Source organism: Adiantum capillus-veneris, chromosome 7, assembly GCF_014529385.1.
Source record: "Adiantum capillus-veneris isolate H3 chromosome 7, ASM1452938v2, whole genome shotgun sequence".
NCBI classification, from domain to species: Eukaryota; Viridiplantae; Streptophyta; class Polypodiopsida; order Polypodiales; family Pteridaceae; genus Adiantum; species Adiantum capillus-veneris.
In genome coordinates this window covers 110,731,346-110,738,777 of record NC_140937.1, presented here as the reverse complement: position 1 = coordinate 110,738,777, position 7,432 = coordinate 110,731,346, and positions in this window count along the sequence as shown.

Genomic DNA, 7,432 nt, shown 5'->3' with positions numbered 1-7,432 from the left:
TTGCCTACGGCAGAACAAGCTCGTTGGGATGTTAAGGATGCGCAGGCTCATGCATTGATTGCGTTGTCTGTGAAGCGCACCATTGTTCCTCACATGCGTTCAGCAAAATCTGCAAAACAGGCTTGGGATATTCTAGCAGGTCTTTATGCAAGCCGCAATGAGGCTAAAATTGCTTTGCTGCGTAAAGAGCTGGAGTCGAAGATTATGCATGAGGAAGATGATATGGACACTTTCCTTGCTAGTGTCAAGGATATCAATGAGCAGCTTATTTCTGCAGGTGAAGTCATTTCAGATAGTTCCCTTGTGCAGACTGTTCTTGATGCCTTACCAGATTCCTACCAGACTTTTGCTAGTACTTGGAGACTTATGACCCAAGGAAATCATGAAGTTGTCAAGTTTGATGCATTATGCACATTGCTGTTGCAAGAGTCACTTTCCAGAAAAAACAGGACTAGGCAGCGTGCAGTTGAACATGCTTTTATTGCTTCTCAAAGAAAGGGTGGTAACAGTAATGCAGCCACTTCTTATGGTTCTGCTGTGAGTGGAAAAATTTTTGTTCCTAATGCTTCTGCTGGCGGCACTTCGTCTGGCAATTCTGGTGATAAGGGCAAAAAGAAGATGCGTTGCCATTATTGTAAAGCCAATGATCACTTGATCAAGTCGTGTCCTAAGTTGAAGGCCAAAGAGGCTAAGAAGAAAGAGGGTGGTTCCACTGCAAATGCTGGTTCCACTACAAATGCAGTCATTGTTGTGTCTTCTGTGAAAGGAGACTGTGTTGCTGATGTTGATGCAGAATGGGCGTTTAGCGCAGAGTGCACTTACAATCCTGCTGTCCATGATGCATGCTTGTCAGCTGCTACAGATTCACATGTGTGGTATTTCGACAGTGGTGCTACAAAGAACATTACCTCACATCGTGAATTGTTTACCTCTCTCGAGTCTGTCCCTCATGGGAATTCAGTCACTTGTGCCAACAACGCCTCTTATCCAGTTCAGGGAGTTGGAAAGATTGTGCTCACTACTGCTAAAGGCAGTTCCTTCACACTTGTTGATGCGCTTTATGTACCTGGGATCAAGAAGAATCTCTTGTCTGTATCGGCACTTGCTAGACTTGGACTTGTAGTCAAATTTGTGGATGACAGATGTACAGTTCATGATCTCAGTTTTGGTGATGAAATTGTTGTATCTGGCCTTTTGTGCCGTGGGCTGTATAAGCTCACTTTGTATGACAAGTGTGGACAAAATTTTGCAAATGCTGTTGCAGATCCAAGGGCTATTTCAGATGCAAAACTTTGGCATGCACATGTTGGTTATCTGAATTTTGCCAGTTTGCTGCGTTTGCAGAAATCTGATATGGTTGCTTCTTTGCCACCTCTTGAAGCACCTGTCAAACATGTTGGTGAAGGCTGTATTTTGGGTAAGATGCAGCGTTCTAAATTTCCAAAGGATGGTTCAGTTCAGGCCACATGCAAGTTGCAGCTTGTGCATAGTGATGTTTGTGGGCCCAGGCAAACTCCCTCCTTGGGCAATTACCTGTACTTCGTAACTTTCATTGATGATTACTCCAGGCATGCATGGGTATTTCCTCTTAAAGCAAAGTCCGAAGTTTTTATGTGCTTCAAACAATTTCTGGCTATGGCTGAAAATGTCTCGAAATGTACTATGGGCACCCTCCATTCCGATCGAGGGGGGGAGTATATGTCTCATGAATTTAATGCATTTCTGGCTAGTCGTGGGATAAAACACCAATGTACAGTGCCTTATACACCTCAGCAAAATGGTGTTGCTGAGAGGAAAAACAGGTCACTGACAGAAATGGCACGATGTATGGTCAAAAGTCAAGCTTTGCCGCATTCTTTTTGGCTTGAGGCCATTATGTGTGCCACTTATGTACTTAACAGGTGTTCTACGAAAGCTTTGCAGTCTATTACTCCATATGAAGCATGGCATGATAGAAAGCCTTCTATTGAGCACATGTGTGTTTTTGGCTGTTTGGCATATGCTTTGGTGCCACAAGTGCAGCGCAGAAAATTGGATGATAAGGCTGTCAAATGTATTTTTGTTGGTTATAGTGCTGAAAGCAAAGGTTACAGGTTGCATCACCCGCAAACAAAACGTATTCTGGTTTCACGGGATGTAGTGTTTGTGGAAGATTCTGTTCAGCCCTTGCTGTCATGTACTAGAGACAGTAATGTAAGCTCACAGGACATTTATGACACTTTGTTGCCTCTTTTCAGTGGTGGAAATACGAATGTAAGTTCCAATGAGGCAAATGTACAGCCTATGGGGGTTTCTGAAAATGTTTTAGATCAGCCTATTACTGATGCAGATGTACATGATGTACTTGATGAGGAAAGTGTTGAAAATGATCAGGCTAGAGGTATGCCAAAATGGCTGGTGCACACTTTGCGTGACTGTAAATTGGATGCACCTTTGTCTAGTCGTACTCGTTCAGGATCTCGCCATGCATCTTATGCATCAGATTGTTATGCTTTGGCTGTGTCTAGCTTGGATGATGTTGAGGAGCCTCTGTCTTTTGATGAAGCACAAAATTCAGAAAATTGGATGGCTACCATGCAATCAGAATATGATGCACTCATAGAAAATGACACATGGACTTTATGTGATTTGTCTCCTGGAAAAAAGTCCATTGGTATGAAGTGGGTTTACAAGTTGAAACGCAAGCCGGATGGTGAGATTGATCGCCATAAGGCTCGACTTGTTGCAAAGGGTTATGCATAACAAAAAGGCATAGATTATGAAGAGACTTTTGCTCCCACTTGTCGTATGACTACTGTGCATTTTCTATGTGCATTGGCAGCTCATTTGGTTGGGATGTACATCAATAAGACATTGTTACTGCTTTCTTGAATGGTGACATATTTGAGGAAGTTTATGTAACGCAGCCTCGCGGTTTTGTCGTAAAAGGACAAGGGGACAAAATGTGCAGATGTAAAAAGGCTTTGTATGGGTTGAAGCAATCTCCTCGTGCTTGGTATGAGAAAGCTGACATTCATTTGGTTAAACGAGGCTTTCGTAACAGTCCAACAGAAAGCACATTGTATGTAAAGCGTGAGGGTGATGTACTTCTCATTGTGGTTCTTTATGTGGATGATTTGCTGATCACTGGACCAAATGAGAGACATATTTCTAAATTTAAGGCTGATTTGAATGCTACTTTCAAGATGAAAGATTTGGGGCTCTTGCATCATTATTTGGGTATACAGTTTAAGCAGTGTGATGGTGGTATTGCTTTGTGTCAGAAAAGTTACATAGAGACACTGCTATGTAAGTTTGGACTTGACGATTGCAAACCTATTGCCACTCCCATGGAAACAGGTTTGAAGTTGAGTCTACATGATGCTGGTGATCCTGCTGATGTCACTCTTTACCAAACTGCTGTTGGCTGCCTCATTTATGTATGCAACACGAGGCCGGATATTCAGTTTGCAGTCTCACAGGTCAGCAGATTTATGCATAGCCCAGGGTCTAAGAATTGGCAGGCTGTCAAGAGGATTTTCCACTACCTGAGTGGCACTTTACATCTTGCCTTGTTTTATCCCAAGGGGGGATCATTGCCGCCAGACTTACATGCTTTTTCGGACTCATATTGGGCTTGTTGTTTTGACACGCGAGTGTCCACAAGTGGTTTTTGTTTCATGCTTGGCAGTTCATGTATATCATGGTTGAGCAAGAAGCAACCTACTGTGGCCACTTCGAGTTGTGAGGCTCAGTACAGGGCAGTCTTCACAGCTACGGTTGAGTCTGTGTGGCTCAGACGCCTTATGGCTGATTTGGGTGTTGGACAGGACACTGCCAACAGTATCTACACTGACAGTCAGAGCGCATTGGCAGTTGCGAGGAACCCAGTTTTTCATGCTTGAACAAAGCACATTGAGGTGCATTACCACTATGTTAGGGAGAGGCTCTTAGCAGGAGAGATTAGCTTGGCTTATGTGCCAACACAGGACAACCTTGCAGATCTTTTCACAAAGGCATTGTCTCGTGAGAAGCTTGAAGATTTCCGCAAAGCTTTGGGCTTACTCCCCTTTGTGGAGTGATCCTATCCTCAGGGCATGGCACTTCCCTTTACTCATGTGCCAGCTCTCGTTCACCGTATCACTCCAGGGGATATTTGTTACCATATACATGTGGTAGTGATGTGTGTGAACACACTAGGACCGTCGGGGCATTTTTTCCCCCTTGCATTGTATATACGCCCATCACTCTAGGGATATCTATCTTTCCATTGCACACTAAGTAACACACTCTCTATTGTGTGCCTTGAGCTTCCTTCGTCTTCTCCAAGCTGTGTGTGTTTCTCTGCAACCCTAATTCCAACAGTCTTCACTTTATTATGGGCTTGAAGCGAGGAGTGTTGAGTGGAGTGACTCGTGAAGGAGTAGCTAGTGGTGTGTAGCCGCTAGGAACGGCCGTCAGCCACGCAAAACCTGGTGTAGATGGCAATGTTGTGGCTGGTGTCGGGGTGGGCAAAGTAGGGGAGGGCAAAGAGCTTCGTCAAACACCAGGCGGTGTCAAGGCATCGGCGGCGGCATCCCCACAACAACCGCCATCACCACCACTAGAGCGCCGGTGCCTAGACGAGTGTGAAGATCGTCTCGTCGACATCGAATCTTCGGAGCGCGCTGAATGCTCCAAAACAGAGAGAGATGCTAAAGGAGTAGGAACGCACTATGGTGCACCAGAGCGATGACGCTCCACATACCACTGTCTCTGCTGGGTGACAAAGAAGAAAGAAACTCCTCATCATCCATATCTACATTAAACACACGAACATTTAAACTTAATATTGAATGAATGGAGAAGAAAACATGGACAAGTAGAGAGAGAGAGAGAGAGAGAGAGAGAGGGGGGGGGGGGGGGGAGGCTCATAAAGGGGGAGGGATTCCTGTGTAGAGAGATTTTGTTAAGTTTATGTGAATTTGTAAAATCACTGCGCTCCAGGTGCGATGGAGACTGAAGCTGCATCGCGAAGGTCTGCTCATAGAAGTTGCTTGCCCCACCACTAAATCTAGTTGATCGGGTGAAAGAGACACTGAGAGGCAGTAGTAGTGCTTCTTAGTGTCTCTTTCACCAGATCAACTAGATCTAGCGATGGGAAGAGCAGTATCTATATTGAGCAGACCAGCTTCGTGATTGCAGCTTCAGTCTCCATCCCACTCGCAGCACAGTGCTCGTCATCCTTGCTTTTGAGAACATACCTAGAGCATACGTACCTGGAGTGGATGCAAAGACCATTAAATACAATGACGCAATGACCATTAAATACAAGGATGCAATGACACATGTAGATAGAAATGGACAAAAAGCCACGTGAATACAATATACATTATAAAATGGAGCTAGATTGTTCAAATTCAATATTTATGGCTTTAAGAGGTCTCTCTCTCTCTCATCCTCGCAAAGCTCAACATAACTTCCTATATCTATATAGAGCTCTCCGTTTAACTGAGCATTCTATCAGTCCAGGATAGTCATGCATGGTCCACATTAGAATGCCTCTGATCAAAGCATTCCGTCGACCTGTGTGTCGGCTCATATCCACCACTTCTATGCCAATCCACAATTGTTGTAGCTCTTCCAATAGTCGACAAAGATACACATCCATATTCTTCACTTTATACCGCCCCGGCACAATCAAGCTTAGCCATAGGTGCCCCTTCTTCGTAGTCAACCACGGGGGAATGTTGTAGTTGACGATGACAACGGGCCATACACGAAGATCAGAACTGCCGGGTTATAATCTCATCTTTATTGGTCAATGCCTATATTTGTGGGTACAAGAAATCTACACACCCACATCTGTAAAAGAGTGCATGTAGTGGACAAAACACCTTTGCCTCTTCTCTAGCTGTAGCATTTCACAGCATCTTAACATCTTTTCACAGTAGATCTTTGTTCGAGGGATTACTTAACACATTACGTGTTGGCCTCCAATCTGAGTATCATGCAGTTGAAAGCTTTCCAGCTTAAGGTCGCATCCGGAGAGAGGAAGAGAGGGATCACCGTTCATCTAACTCTAATTTTTTTACCGTAATCGCGAAGGTAGACTCTAATATAAAAACTCAATCCAAAATCTAATCTTAAATCTAACCTAATTGAACATATACAAATACTTCAATGCAAGAGTTTAATAATATCACCTCTCCACCCCATCAATCCATGACCCAAGTGATGGGACAAAATCCTCCTCGAAGCTGGCCCAACCGCCGCCACTCCCCAGGTGATGGGATAATCCCATCTTGATGCGAACTCTTGCTGCGTCCCTTTGCTGCCACCACCTGTCTAGATTGGTCATCCTCTCCTCCATGATACCCCTCCACTCCTCTCTTTCAAGCTAGTCAGGTATGTCATCTATGCATCTGACCTCCGATGCTTCATGTAGTTGCGCATGCGTCTCCTCATCCAAGCATCGTCAAATGTATTCTCCAGAGAGGGAACTGGAAACTCCCGATGCAGCGTAGCAATAAGATAATCCTTGGAGGCTTTATCCTGAGCCCTCCAAGAGACCATGACAGACTATAGTGTGTCAGAAAACCTATCTACACAACTGACGTATACGGCCCATCACCTGCTTCCCCTCAGGGGGTCATAATGATCTCATCGGACATATGATTCATGAGGTAGGCGTATCCCTTTGGCATGTCCCTCCCGTGAACTATAGCAACCCCGTCCGGTGAATGCTCATCGTCCAGGCCTCTAGGCGACCCTGATGCAGTGTTCGCGTCACTCCTCGGCATCTCCGACGTAGTGGCCGGGACACCACTCTCAAACGCGTAGGCAGTATAATTCTTTGGTGTAGACTGAGCAGTCTCACAAGCACGGACACTCCTCGGTGTGTCCTAGGGACTCTGCAACACATGAGCTCCAAAACCGACGTGCTCCTCGCCACAACAACCACCACCGCTAGACTATCGTGGAATTGCTGGTCCGCATGGTCCATCAAACATAAATTTAGATCTAATTTAATATTAAACTCAAAAGAAACCTAAATTTAATCTAATCTAACATAAATCTAAATCTAACGTGCGTAAATAAACCTAAACTAATCTAACATAAATCTAACTCAAAATAAACCTAAATCTAATATAATCTAACCTAAATATACCTAAATCTAATCTATTGTAAATCTAAATCTAACATAATCTTAAACTCAACATAAACATAAATTTAAATGTAATCTGACCTAATATAATTTAAATTTTAACATAATCTCTTTCTCTCTTTGTTTTCTCCCCTTACCTCTCTCTTTCGTCTTCTCCCCCCCCCCTCTCTCTCTCTTTGGTTTTTTATTCTCTCTCTCTTTCTCTTTGTTCAACAGGTCTTGAGTTCAACTCCTTGTTGGCTAGATCTTTAAGGTCTCTTGGGATAGTTTCCTATGACGTTAAAACTTTCTTCTTCTCGGGTGTGC